Raw genomic sequence first — 15,876 nt, forward strand, 5'->3', positions numbered from 1 at the left:
TATATATTATTCAGTATTAATTATTATTTATGTCATTATTAATCATTATTTATTTGTCTTTGTATAGTTATATAAATATGTATTGATCTTACTAAATAAATTATTAAATAAATTATGAACGGCTGTGGGCTTAGTAATATGCTCATCATACACCAGTATCAGAATATTCCATTCCTACCCAGGTGAAAAAAGTAGTATACTTCAAACATACTTAAATTTGTAATTATTCTAATTATTAAGTGTACTACCTGTAAGTATATCTGAAGTATACTAAAAATGCACTTGTACCAATTTCGAAATTAGTACTTTAAACACACTTAAACATAATTGTACCAAAATACACTTTTAATATGTTAAATAAAAGTATACTTTAAGTGAACAAAATATGAATGAATATGTATGAATTTTTAAGTGCCTTAATAATCTTTTACTATTTATTAAAATTGCATACAATAAAAAAAGAATAATCATGATGTAATTTTTAAGAAAGTACCCAATCAATTTTCAGATTGTAAAACCTTATAATCAACGGCATTAGCTCCAGTTCACACTCCAGACCAGATGGTGGCGGTATTGCACACTTTCATTTATTTAAAAAAAACGCCACAAAGAGAAGAAAAAACTTGCACGCAGGGAAGATAACAGACGCTGTTCAAATTTGCCATTTTTACTCGCATAATATTTCCTTAAAAGTAGAGAGGGTCTTGACAATAGTTACTAATTTAGGTAAATTCAAGCTGGTGACGTCCTAGTCCGAGTTAGACGACAACACAACGGGACAACTGATGGAAATGAAATGTGTGTCACAAAAGGAGCCCTCATTAGCAAGACTCTGGAGAACTTATCTACACAGGGAGGAAATTAAGCCATTTAATTCCAGTGTTTTGTACCTGTGGCACATCTAAAAACTGCAGGACGGCGACCCTTGAGGACTGGAGTTTGACATCCCTGCTATAGAAAGATGACTTTCTGTAGTTCAACGTTTAGTTCTTCAGCTGTGATACTTCCTCATTTAAGAAACACTCTATCCCAGTGTTTCTCAACCTTTTTTGGGCCAGCGCCCCCCTAGCCTTTATCCAGCTCCCTCACCGCCCCCACCAAAGAATTTGCAGGCTACTTTGCATTGACCATTATTTTATCATTAATATAGCTATCACTATTGTAGATGTTTTGATTTTTATGCTTGTTTCTGTATTTATCATCAAAAATAATTTCCCAGAGAACAAAAACGTCATGGGAATAGAAATTATTTTCACAGGCGTCTACAAAAATGTAATGAACATTCAAGTTAAAATAGGTAGGCCTAACAGCAGCCAATCAGAGTGGAAAAATATTCTTATTTTGTGTCATTTTCTAGTTAAATATTCCACAAAATAACCAGATAAAAGATGTTCAACATGCCAGTTTAAACTTTGAACTATTTGCAAACCGACTGAGCTCTGCAACATTAAAACATAGGTAGAACTGTAACTACATTAATCATAACTCTTCTCTTCAGTGTTTGTCAGTTTCTGGTGGTGCAGCTCTGTGCTGCCTTCAGGAGAATGGGACATCAGAGTATCATCCATAAAATTTCACCCACATGGCATTTATTGTGCAAACCAGAGCTTTCAGTGGAAAAACAAAAGTTCCAGGTCCTTTTAATGCCATACAAATATGAGACAGAAACATGGATTATATCTTTATATAGACATGTCTATTGATTATAGATTAATAGTTTTACTGGAAAGAAATTACAAAGAACAAATCTGGTTCTTAATCAAATTCTAATGAGTCAAATTGAAAGTGTCATGGAGTCATCAGCCTAATGACATTAACACTGACATGAAAAATAATATTGAAGAAATAAATATCAAATCTAATTAAAAACATAAATAAGTTTTCAGTTCTTTACTGTTATGGTCTGTAAGATATATTTATTCTCAGTACTAGATATGGTCTCAACAAACCCATGGCACTTCAACAATATTATTTTACCTTTTATCTGGAAATAGTGTCTGTTTATTCTTGCCATACAGTCCTCTGTATTAATTATTGGTCGAAAGGTCTTGCCATACCAGTTTATTCCTCTGTATTTACTTTAGTTTCTTAGTTTATTCTTGCATTTTGTTCTTCGTTAATTTCCATTTAGTTTCATTTGATTAGTTTTATCCTCTCTTGGTTTATTGCTATGTCCACTTTAGTTTCTTTCCTGTAGCTACATTTATTTGATCGTTTATCGACTCTCATCATCAGTAATCTCATCACCTGCTGCGCCTCCTAATCAACACATGATGTGTTTCACATCATGTGTTGATTTTTTTCACTGTTCAGCGTCGGATTCTCTGTTTTTATGCCATAATTCACATCTCCGTTTTATGTCCCCATTCTCCTGTTTCAGAGTTTTGCGCAATGTGAACGTCTTTTTTTTAAGCCCCTAAGGTGCAGGGCGGTCGGGAAGCGTATTGATGGGGAAAAGGCAGACTGACATAAATCTTTTAAAACAATGGAAACAATTTCTGCATTCTGATTATTAAAATTTAAAAGTGCTGTGGTACCGTTGTTCTATCAACCCCGTTTCATACCGGACCACTTACAGCACCGGTGTTAACCAAATGAACGCCCTCTATCGTGGTATCACCCGTGGAGGGATTTATTTATTTCTTTATTGAAATGGGTTCATTTTTCAGAGGGATAAACGGTGAGGGTATCGTGATTTTAGCTACCAGTAGCAGGAGAACGGAGCTGTGCCAAGAAGCTAACAAACACTGAATAGAAGAAGAGCTGCCATCGTTGCAGCCAAGCATGATTTAATGTTACACAATACAGTTTTACCAAGTAGCTCAAAGTCTAAACTGGTATTGTTGTGGATTTAAGGTGTAAAGTTTACCTTCGACCAAACGCCCCCCAAAGGCATCCCAGCGCCCCCCTTTTGTAAAAATGTCCGCCAGCGCCCCCTGCCGTCCTCTGAACGCCCCTGGGGGGCGATACCGCCCACGTTGAGAACAGCTAATCTACACAAAGTATTGGCAGTATTACCTTACAGGTACAAAAACAGAAGGACAGTTAAATAAAGATGTTCCTTCATACATGTGATGAGATTATTTCTTCAGAGGAGTTGTAGTAAAACATCCTTCATCTAAATCATTTTCCTGACCCACTGACAAATCCAAGCTATTTTGAAGAGAAGAATAACATAGGAGGTTTCCTCCCACCTCAGACTCTGCTGTCGATGATTATAAAGGAGTCAATCACTGGACAGGAGGAGCCAGACTCACTTTCTTTGTAATACGTTGCAGTCAAGACTTAAAGGCAGGGGTCCCCAAACTTTTTCCTGTGAGGGCCACATAACTTTTTCTTTCTCTGCTGGGGGGCCGGAGTCAGTTCGTAACAGAAAAAGTGTGACGATTGCAGGAGTGCGTAAATGTAAAAATGTATTGTTTTCCAGAAAGCACAATCAAATAACCCTCTCTGGGTTCTTCACAGAAAAAATCCAGGAAGGATTATAGTCCATATTTTCCCAACTATGAGCCGCACTGGACTATAAGCCACAACCCCAAAGTTTTTTTTAAACCAGTAAACATACACATATAAGCCTCAGATATCTCTCCCGCTCCAGGTTTTCCACAACGATGCAGCAGCAGCAGCAGAGGGGGGCCGACACCCAAAATTTGAGTCATAACAGGTCAATTGAATATCAAAGCCAGTATTTGTACCTTGGTGTTTTTATTTGTTATTCATTTTTACGATTCTATACTTGTTAAAGGGTAAATTATGTTGCCAAAGAGACTGGGATAGTTGAAGGAAAGGTTGAATGACTCTTCTCAAATTGACCCTCTTTCTGTTGAAGTGAGAATCTGATTTTCTCCAGTTTTAAGCAGGTCCTGATGTCAGCCGATGGATGTAAATGCACCGAACAATAATTTTCTTTTTATTTATGAAGAAGTGGAACTCCTGTGCATTGTATACAAAGAGGGCGATGAGCCAAACATGTTGTCATGGAAGACTCTTTTCACATATTTTCAGCCTAAACAGAAACACAGCTAGTTCTGGGAATCTGTAGGCTTACGGTGCGTCAACATGGTCAGCTCTGCAGATGAAGGCATTTCTGTAACATTTCCTGTCGCTGTTGATTCTCTTACAATATATCTAACAAGATATGAAAACATGTTACGCTGTTTCAAACCACTGATGAGGTTCTGATAATAGTTGATAGTATTCATATCTGTACCTGCTCTCTGCAACACACAAAGCTCTCAATATTGGTCATCTCGATGTCCACGTTTGTCCCAAAACACACAGTAATTCTTCACATGCCTCTTTCTCTTCCTATTATGCAAAGATAAAAGGCATTTGGTCCTCTCAGTCTGCTCCTGCCCACGGTTTAATAGCTCAAAGTTGAAGAGCACTGGACGGAAAACTAAATCATAAACTTTAAGATTGACCTTTAAGGTGTGAAATTTTTTTGTGCTGTGGATTCATTTCAAAACAGGAACTTAATATTGTTCTAAGAAGTTTGAACTTTGCAACCCATACAGGGTGTATCATGACTTCTCACTGAATATGTTTCTGACATATAGGGGAAGTGAAAGCTTGCTTTTACTCTTTGGTCTTTGCGCTCAGTCTTCAAAACGCTGTGTTGGTCATTGGAATAAAAATAACGACAAAATGCACTTTGTTGTTCATCTTCTTAATTGTAACATCTCAATAGGATTTAATTAATCTACTTAACAGGATCCATGTATACAGGATCCATCCTCTATTTAAACATGATGGACAGTGGCTTTCCTCTGGCTACTGTATCATCAAGGCCTGATTGTTGGATCGCTGCAGAGATGCTTGTCCTTCTAGAAGGTTCTCCTCTCCACAGAGCAGCACTGGAGCTCTGACAAAGTGACCATCGGGTTCTTGGTCACATTCCTGACTAAGGCCCTTTTCTCCAGATTGCTCAGTTTCAGAGTCCTGCTGGTTCCAAACTTCTTCTATTAACCAATGATGGAGGCCGATGAACTCAGTGGGACCTTCAGAGCAGCAGAAATGTTTCTGGATCCTCCCCAAGATTTCTGCCTCAAGACAATGAGCTTCACAGACTATTCCTTTGATTTCATGCTTGGTGTTTGACCTCTGACCTGCTGTCAGCTGTTGGACATTATATAGAATAGTGTGTATCTTTTCAAATCAAGTCCAGTCAACTGAATTTACCACAGATGGACTCCATTTAACTTATAGGAACAGATTAGTTTTGAGTTTCATGGCTACGGAACCCTCTAGGGGACATGGGGAATTTATTTTTCTTTCGCGTTGCCTTGCAAAAGGTTTTGCGTTCCCTCGCAATAATGTACTGATTAGTTCATGCAGCATAATTGAATACTGCAAGCCTTTCTTACAGTGGCCATCATACTTTCTGCTATAATATAAGGTTTTTGTAAGGCTTTTCCACGTTTTAATATCTCTTTGTGAAATATCTGAAGTTTTATATATTTTTCTTTAGGATAGAAATGCACCACGAACCTATGATATAAACAGAAACTTCCCATAAGTTGGAAAGAAGAAAAAATACATCCAAACTACTTGGACTATTTCTGAGTTATTATCGTGGGGTAATCAGTCATCTGACAGTTTTGATTGTGTGTCTGTTGTGTTCGTAGTCTGAATGGTTTAAAGGGCCGTTTTCATGTGCAGCGTCGCAACCTTACACAGACATAAACATGCAGTAAACAAATCAATTTTCAATAAGTTTTTTTGTTCCAAAGAGTTAAGAATAAACACTGAGACTCTTTAAATGTGTATAATAATAATAATAATAATACATTTTATTTCAAAGGCGCCTTTCTGGCACTCAAGGACACCGTACAATAGTAAAAAAAAACTGTGACAGAAACAAATAAAATGTAACAAGTAAAAGTAGATAAAAATAAATAAAACAAAACAATGTATCTATATAAAAACTATGTAAAATCAGGCAAACCAATTGTGTCATGTGGAAAAGGCAGATCTAAAAAGGTGAGTTTTGAGTTCGGTTTTAAAATTTGATAATGACTTTATGTTTCTAAGGTATGGTGGTAATGAGTTCCATAGTTGGGGAGCAGAGCGACTGAAAGCTCTGCTCCCCATGGTGGTGAGACGGGCAGAGGGGACAGTGAAATGGATTGAGGAGGATGATCTGAGGGAGCGAGAGGGAATGGCAATATGAATAAGATTTGAAAGATATGGTGGGGAGAGATTGTAAAGGGCCTTGAAAGTGTACAGAAGAATTTTGTAATCTATGCGGAACTTGGTGGGCAGCCAATGGAGTCTTTGCAGGACAGGAGTGATGTGGTGCATGGATGGGGTTTTGGTAATGATACGGGCAGCTGAATTCTGGACCAGTTGGAACTTATGAAGAGATTTCTGGGTGAGACCAAACAGAAGGGAGTTGCAGTAGTCCAGGCGTGATGTCACAAGACAGTGAACAAGGATGGCAGTGGAATGGGAGTAAGGGAGGGCGGAGGCGGTTGAAGTTGCGTAGGTGAAATAAGCCGAGCGGGTAATGTTATTAATATGAGACTGGAAAGACAGGGTGCTGTCAAGGATGACACCCAGACTCTTTACCTGAGGGAGGGAGAAACGGGACAGTTATCAATTACAAGACTGAAGCTTTGATTTTGGCCAGAGTAGATTTGGTACCAATGAGAAGAACCTCTGTTTTATCACTGTTAAGCTGAAGCAGATTTGAGGAGAACCAGGATTTTATTTCAGTCAAGCAGTCAGTAAGCGAAGACGGTGGGAGGTGGAGGCGGGCTTACTGGAAACATAGAGCTGGGTGTCATCCGCATAACAGTGGAAATCAATGCCATACTTGCGAAAATATTGCCAAGGGGAAGGAGATAAATAATGAAGAGAAGGGGCCCTAAGACAGATCCCTGTGGAACTCCTGATGTGACAGAGGAAGGCTGGGAAGAGAAGGTTTTGATCCGAATGAACTGAGTGCGGCCAGAGAGATATGATTTAAACCAGTGTAGAGAGTCTGAGTGATGCCAATAGAGGAAAGTCTGTTGAGTAGGGTGGTATGGCAGATAGTGTCAAACGCTGCACTCAAATCAAGTAGGATGAGAATGGACAGCAAGCCGGAGTCAGCTGCCATAAGGAGGTCATTGGTGATTTTAATGAGAGCTGTTTCTGTACTATGGAGGGGACGAAAACCAGACTGAAACAGTTCATACAGGTTATTGTTGGATAAATAAGTGTGAAGTTGGGATGCTACTATCTTCTCAAGAATTTTGGAGATGAAAGGCAAGTTGGAGATAGGACGGAAATTATTCAGATTATAGTGATCAGCACCAGGTTTTTTTAAGATAGGGGTTATGGCAGCAATTTTAAATGAAGCAGGAACTGTTCCAGTGGAGAGAGAGGAGTGAATAATGGCAGAGATTTTAAATTTTAAATTTTAAATTGACATTTGTGACTATATAAAATAGACCAGAAAATATTGCAGTAAATATATTGTGAGGGAACACAAAAGAAGAATGTTTCCTTTTTCCTTTGAAACATAGTTGAATGTCACTAGCCTAGTTAAAGCCTAGCCTAGTTTTTTTTTTTCCTGCGGATACAAAGGGCAGAACTTCAACTTGGCAGGAAATTTAATGTTTTTGATTGTTTATTCAATGTTGCATGACTATGTGTTTTTGTGTTTAATGATGTAAAGCACTATGAAATGCCTTACTGCTGAAATGTGCAATCAAATAAAATTGGATTTGATTTTAAAGAGTTTTGCTAGAAGCTAAGGTATTTTGTTAATAAATTATTGTATTTTGGAGAGAAGTTATTTGTGTTCATTCTCTGTATGTGTGTGGGGTTTGCCGTTTGAGAACACCAGTGCATGAAGTCACTCTTTAATTTATTGTTTTATGATACCACATGTCATCAGTTGGAAATTCATAAAACAGTAATCAACAGAGACTAAGAGCTTTTTGACTAGTATTTCCTGATAATCAAGTGGTGTCACATCTTTTACATTTGTTTAAATACCAACTTTATTTTGGCATTTCCTACCAGTTATTTACAGTCAAACCAACTTTTTTTGGTTTGCCTTTATTTGCACCATGTCACAAAGCTCAGCTCATCTCAAACTCTGATTTTGAACAAGATAATTTTTGTCACAATGCAGCCAGAAGTGGCCCAATTCCGATTTTCTACATTTATTTATTTATTTATGTCATATGGTTAACAAACAGGAAATATGTTCAAATCATAGGTTTTGAACATGCGCTGAGTTTAGCTAACTCACATCAGTAAGTATTACTGATGTGAACATAAATATGAGCATTAAGGTGAAATAAATTGTAGTAAATTATACCAGATGTGACAGACATTGAACGTAATTACATTCCCCTCTCTTTTAATTTATTACGCTGAAATTGAAGACTTTTCCGTGTTGATGTAGAAAAATGAATCATCAAGCCACATTTCTGCTTTTGATACTGTAGGTGGCAATAAGCATGTACTTGCATAAGTTAGCCACAAGAGGGCGTAAACACAGTTGGAAAAGGAAGGAGCGATCAGATTTACATGTGATTTAGGTACATATTCAATAAACAATATCATTACAAAGCTTTTTTATTTTAGCACATGATCTAGTTTATTACACATATACTGCTGTTTTTAAGATAGCAAAATTTTATTTTATGTCCCAAAGATAACAAAAGTTCTCCTTTGGCAGGGCTTCACTTAAAAACATGTTCAAAGATTCATCAGAAATAAAATTACAAGGAGTAATGCATAACCCATATTCATACAAGAAAACCAAACTGAATAAAACAAATAAAGACAAAGAAACTATGAAGCCCTGTTAATTTAAAGTAGTTACTTCTAAGTTTACAAACCATTTAGCTTAGAATTTTAATCTTAATGTCTCTATTAAATATGTTGACTTTTTGCTTACAGTTAATGAAAATTATGTTTAATTTTAATTTTTTTTGAAGTCACATTTACCATTTGATGCCCTTCAGGACCTCACATAAGTTGAACTTGTAATTCTTGTCTCAAAATTTTTGTCCATTGAACCATTTACTATGTCATGGTTAGGATATAGTAAGTGAATTAATTTTAGTGTTAACATCAGAATAAACAGTATGCAACTAAAATAGTTGCTTTTGATAATTACCTCCTAAACTGTCTCACCTAGTCTACCCCAATCACATCTTATGTTTTTATGACCAGTACGACTCCGTTGGAATCAACTGTAGATGTTTTTATTGCTTGTCTGCAAAATCATAGTTTGTTTTCTGCTTTATTACAGTATGGGCATACCACTCTGTAATAAAGTGGTGGTCCTTAAAAGAAAGACACATTGTTTCTGCATAAAGAATAGTTCCATCTGTAAAGCTTAACTAGCCAGGTTACCTGACCCATTAGAATTTCAATTTTTACTGATACCTCCAGCGCAAACATAGACTTTTTGATAAACATGTGGAGCATTGGCGACCTGTTCAGGGTGACCCCGCCTCTCGCCTGGAACGTTAGCTGGAGATGGGCACCTGCAACCCTCCCGACCCCACTGAGGGACAAGGGTGTCAAGAAAATGGATGGATGGATGGATGTGGAGCTTTGTGCAATAAGTAATGTTCCTAATGTACAGCTCAGTAAGTAAGTAACCTGCATGTGTTTTCACTAATGGAAACACATTTCAGTAAGGACTGTTTTCCTGCTGGATCGGTCGGTGGATGGTGAATTTTACATTATAAAAGTTAAACTTTACAAACTAAGTAACTGAACACATAGATGTTATTTTTTCTGACCTCTCTGTGGATGGAGACATTTTGACAGAAAACATTGACACAGAGCCTAAAAAAACAACTGGACTGCAAACTTCAGGCGTTACCAAGGAAACTGTTAAACAAGAAAACTGTTGATCAGGGAAAGCACCTGTTAATAAATACCAACAAGTACTTACGTTGTCACACATAAAACTATCAGGCTGTCAGACTGCAAGGCGACAACAATAAGAAAAAACCTGTAGTTTAATATTGTGGGGAAAAGCAGCAGACAACATTTGTTTAATCATTTCTGAGTTAAAGTTATATGCTGAATGTAGAGGCTGAGTTTCACTGCTAAGGTGTTGAAACTTTGGGCAGCGTTGCAATAAAAAAAGGTAGAAAATTTGATGATTCTTTAATGAGCTAATAAGTGACTGACACCAACACCAGACTGGTTCCAACTCAGTTAGTGTTTTTCTGTGTATTTAAAAGATAATAGTTCTGTATTTGAACTTTACTTTGCAGAATAATGTGAATTTTTGTTTACAGTTGTCACATTTTAAAGCTAATCAAGAGACAATTCTTAACCGAAATATTATCACTGTTTGGCGTTCAGAAACAATTTAACATTAGCATGCAAAATTTTTAAAACTTGACATATACATGTCTGCTTGGCAACAATACGATCTCTTTTTTTTAATCTTAGTCAATGTCTTTAGTAGAATCCATAAAAAAACAACTTTTTATTGCAAAAATAATCTAACTGGATGGAGATATCCATCCAGTCAGAGATATCCATCCAGTCATTTTTTTCATTTTTTTGCAGATTTTACACAAGATGATCTGGTTGTTAGGCAAAGAACATTTTCAGAAATTTCCCTGGAACATTAAAGGATATTTCCACTGCTATTCTAAGTCAGCAGACAACATTTATCTCAGAGTTATAAGTTGTCAATGCTTCCAATTGAGCCATAATTTACAACATAATAACATAACAGTTAAAATAAAACTGAACTACATGTTGCACAATATTGATATTCAGTAGAAATGGAAGAAGAAATGCAGGATGGGTCCCAAAACGCAGACAGCTGCACCATTGGACTATTACCCTATTAGATTTGTGGATTGCATAGCGTTTAAGAGGGAAGAGCAGTGATTTCTGACTGACCCAATCTGCCATGTACAGTCATCACATTCAGGAGTGGAAGGTTGCCTCAGAAGATCACATGATTGTGAATATTGGCAAGGGTGAGGGAGCAGATAAAGACTTTTATTGCCAAATGCGACAAATGCAGGTCAGTAGAACTCGAGCAATTAAAAGAGACATTGCATCCATGTGACGTAGCCTACACACCTTGGGCTAAGGTAGAGATGGATTTGTCTTCTTGGCACAATAACAACTATTTGTGGACTGTTAATGGGATTAGAAGGTCGATAACCTGCTGAACACCTAAAGGTACCACAGTGATCCACAAAATGAAGATGTGGTCATCTCTGATAACAGTCACACAAGATTAGAGTGTTCAGCCAAAGTTATCAAATTTTGCCATTTGCAGTGACCAGAAATGGGGGGGAAATGAGTGAAAATGGACGAGCCACAAAAGTGCATAGGACACTTCAAGGAGAAAGACACATCAAGATGTGCTGAACTGAAATGTTCATGAAGAAGAATGTTTTATTTAGGGAGGGTGTATATATGTGTATACATATATACACATATATATGTGTATATATGTATTTGTACATACTACATGCTTGGTCTGCTTGAATCCTTGATCAGTCACAGTAGTTGATAATTTATGCTAAGTCAAAATCTGGTCTAAGTTTCTTCCTCTAAAAGGGAAGTTTTCCTTTCTGCTGTCACTATATGCCTGAATCCTGGTACTGGATGCAATCAGCTAGAATTCCTTAGACAGAAAACGTTTTACTAATTCAGAACTTAACTTTATAGTTTTAGAACAAGGAGAAAACATTTGTTGTGAATTGAGCCTCCAAATAGGATTATTACTCTTTAAAATACTTATCAAAAAAAAAAATATTACTGCTGATATGCCCTTGATTTGAAATCTGTTGACTTTTATTTTGAGGACAGTGTTTTGTGCACCTCCACAAAGACCCACCGGTCAAGAAAACTGATGGGCGTTTCAGAAAAATGGTAGCTACCACAGTGCCCTTCATTTGTCAGAAAATTTTGAAAACCATACTATATTTTTTCTTCCGATTCATAATTATAAATTATGTTGGTTCGTTATTTAAAATCGCAAGAAAATACACTGAGGCTTGTTGTGAATTGACAGAATTGGTAAACTTCAAATGTTGTGACAGTTGCCTCTGGCATTGTGCAGATCACTGGATTGTTTTTTTTTATTTGTAGTCATTTGGGCAGGAAGAAAAACAAACCACACACACAAAATAAATCCACACTACAAAACGTAAATATAATAATTCATTACTACACATGAACTCATCACATAAATATACTCCTGTTAATGTACTTTTCCAGCTTCTCAATATACAGAAAATTAGGATTAACATATATCTTCATATATGGTGAGTTCCACCTTGTTCAAGTCTCACATCATAATAAAAATCCTGCCAGATGCCTACATGGTGAAAAGCAGATGACCACTAAAGGTATTGTGATGATCTGGATTGTCATGAATTCTTGAATTAGCCCACATGCGCAAAAATACAACGTCTCCGACATTTAACAGCAGCGTGACACCGTTAGACGTCTTCTGTCCACCTTCAGGCTGAGTTGTCCATGCCGTGAAGATCTGCTCTCTGTTCTTGACCAACACAGCAGATGTAGGATTTGAAGAACCATGTCCATATATGTAGAACTCAAAGTGATACGCTCCTCTCACCGGTGCAGTGAACAGCCCTGTGAAGCATTAAGGCCAGATACGTAAACCTTTTCTTACCTTTCCTATCAGAACAAATTAACCACATTTATGTTCCGTTTGTGAGCACATGTAAATGTGGTAAATGTACAAGCCGTAAATTGCAGCACCTGTATGTGGGTTGTAGGCATTTCCAACATTAGTGACAACATGTCTGAAGACCAGAGTTGTGTGTGTGTTGAATGGTCCAAAGTTTCCTGGAGTCAACGCCAAGAAAGAGGCAGAGAAAGCCAGACGTTTTGCTGAGAGACAGAAATGGAACGTCATTAAATTACAGCAAGGAAAATAAGCAATAAACACCTTAACTGTCACAATAAATATTGTTTTATCAGGCCTACTAATGTGATAAATCCAATTAACATGTACAAAGAATATTATAATTTTTAAAAATAAAATTAATCTTCTTAGGCATCGTGATATGTCTTCAAATACTTTTAGCCAGAAGGGATAGAAAGGCAGACAGTACCATTCTAGTGCCTAGTGCAGTTTCAACATATTAAGTGTAAAAGAAAAAAAAAGTGCAAAAAAACAATAAAGAAACATTTCAAACATTGTTTCATCCTGTGTGGTGTGTGGTTGCCATTTTGAGTCATCCTAATAATTAATGCAAAAAGAGCTAATTTTACTTCAGAAGCTAAGAACTATAATAGTAAGTTTTTAGTAGCTATTTAAGGATAGTGGTGTCAGGATCCCAGGTAGTTATGTTGTTTTGTAGTTTGATTTGATATTAGTTTCATAGATTTGTCTTATTCCTATTTCCCTTTAGTTCAATTCTTCTCAGTATTCCTAGTTATATTTATTGCTTATATTTTTTCTTTGCTAGTCTAGTTTTATTGTTCTTCTGTCTAGTTATTCTTTAGTGTTAGATTTATTTTCTGATCACCTGTGTGTACTCTCCCTCACCCCCTGTGCCAGCTTCTCTTTCCCTCCACTCACACCTGCAGCCAGTTAGCTAATCAGCCCAGGTCTTTTGTTCAGCATCCAACCTCTCAAATGTTTCAGCCTCTCATTTTCAGTCACTCCTCGCTGGATCCTTTCGTCTACTCCCTTCACTTCCCCGTTCTACCCCCTGTTCTCCTTGGGTCTCCTTGCCTGGATGTTCTTTGGATTTATTATTTTGTCTTTTGCCCTGGCTCTTGTGGTTTTCTGTAAGTTTTTGTATTTCACCTTTTTTCATTAAATCATCAAAACACTGTTCTGAGAATTATCTTTATATTTCAAATGTATGTGTGGTTAAGTTTGACCATGTGTACGTAGGCCTTGTTTATTGGTGTGTGTGTGCGTGTGTGTGTGTATGTTGTAAAGTACATTTTTTTTCACAAACACTACATTGTGTGAAGACCTACTACTCCTTATGGGGCTCAAGAGTGGGCCCCATAAGAAGAAGTGATGTTTGTTGGGTTAAGTGTTAGGTTTTGCAATAAGGTGTGAATTACGTTTGGGTTAGGTTTGGGACTAGGTAGGTAAAGCCACTGGAAATGGTAAGGCATGCGGTAGAAATGAATGAAAAAATAATGGAAATCGATACAAAGTCCTTGAGAAGATAAAAACAGTGTAGTGTGTTGCCACGACAGGTTTTCTTCAGAGTTCACAAACCTTCTCCCTCTCTCTTCAGAGCCTCCACTTGGTTTTCAGCATTGTCCACTTTGGCCTGAACAGTAGCTAGTTCTGCTGCCTGAGCTGAAATGAAAGGAAAACCAAAGATCTGGCATGAAATGAGAGTAATACTGTAATTGGTTTGTTTCCTTACTGATGTCTTCCCGTGTCTAAAATTTATTATATGAACATGATAAGTTATAGCAAATGACAGGGAGACATCAGAGGGAGTGACAAGAAAGTGAGTGATGTCATGACAAGTTTTCTTCAAACATTACAAACCTTCCACTCTGTTTTCAGTGAAGCTTGCCTTGACTTTGACAGCAGCCAGTTCTGTTGCCTGCACTGAAATGAAAGGGAAAAAAAACAAAGACTTGGCATTAAATAAGACATTATCTGTAGAGTATTTGCTCTAAATTATTGATTTGTTTCCTTACTCAGTATTGCCATGTCTTACATTTATTGTATGAATGTATGAGCTCGGGGGATGCAAACCCAGAAAGGGTCTATGAACGTATTTTTCTTAGGCTATTACTAATTAGAGAAACTGAGAAACACTGCTGTAAATACATCTTGTATTAACTAGCACCATGTACTTATCCGTGATGTTTTACTTGGTATTGTTATATGCACACGTCTTTTGTTGCTTTTGTTTCTGCAGGTCTAGAGGCAAACTTCTAATGTGTTGACTCATGTTTCCCTCTACCCTTATTTCTGTCCTCTACTTTTATCTCCTTTTCCTTTGAATATATATATTCTTTCTATTCCTTTTCTATGGCTTCTTCCTTTACGGAAAAAAAAGAGATTCCTTGGTTCTGTTGCTGCAGTTCTTTCATCTGTCTTTCCTGCTCTAAAGAAAACAAAAAAGATAAAAACAATGTTATAGTTGACAAGTACATGCCTTGGTACCGTTGGTTGAGTGAATACAGCTCTTTTGTCTTTGCTGTTTGTAACGACAAATAAATAAAACAATCATCATTTAAATGAGCATTTTATTAATGAAAAACTGGATTTCCAAATGCTATAACTCTCTTTGTAAACGTACCTTCATTATCTCTCTGTAGGTGCTTCACCTCCACCTTCAAGGCAGCCAACCAGGCGCCCATCTCTCTCAGAACAGCATCGATGTCCTGTGTGTGGGTCTGCTGGGCAGCAGAGACATGGTCTGGTTCTCCTACCTGTGTCTCAGTTTGCTTTAAATTTGAAATAATGTCTTTCTCAGACTCTTGAAGCTGTGCTGCAGAGACAGTGCAGACTAGCAGCAGCACTGGAAAAAACATGATCATGTCCATCCTCAGTTTTGGTCTCAGGAAGTCACCTCCTCTGTGTGGACCTGATGAAGTCCTCGAGTCTTAAATATCGGACTTGATTGTTGCTGACTTAACTGTTATCATAGTCTTTTGTAAGACATGAGCTGATAAGACTTGTTACTTTAGACTTGTCCTGTTAACAAAAAGATAAATCTTGGATCATAAACAATACACTATTACCTGTTTGCGGGAAGATGATCTTTTTAATGTGTAACTAATTGTAACCCTATAGCGTTTCCATGGTTATGGCAGGTAATGAATGAAAACCCTTCAACGAGGTCAGAACATTTACAGTCACAGCTGGGTTTGTAATGTGGTTGATACAAAATAAGATGTGTAGCAGCAACCCTCCCA

At 37.2% G+C, this 15,876-nt stretch overlaps 1 long non-coding RNA gene across 1 annotated transcript; it reads right to left on the reverse strand.

Annotated features, from left to right (window-relative positions):
* Positions 1-11,773: 11,773 nt before the first annotated feature.
* Positions 11,774-15,128, reverse strand: LOC103473498 (uncharacterized). Its single transcript, XR_014090177.1, has 4 exons — positions 14,495-15,128; positions 14,213-14,296; positions 12,727-12,858; positions 11,774-12,597 (listed from the first exon to the last, which is right to left on the reverse strand). It is a non-coding gene; the product is annotated as an uncharacterized LOC103473498 (long non-coding RNA).
* Positions 15,129-15,876: the final 748 nt, after the last annotated feature.

The sequence above is a fragment of the Poecilia reticulata genome, chromosome 12 (genome assembly GCF_904066995.2).
Source record: "Poecilia reticulata chromosome 12, P_reticulata-male-v2, whole genome shotgun sequence".
NCBI lineage: Eukaryota > Metazoa > Chordata > Actinopteri > Cyprinodontiformes > Poeciliidae > Poecilia > Poecilia reticulata.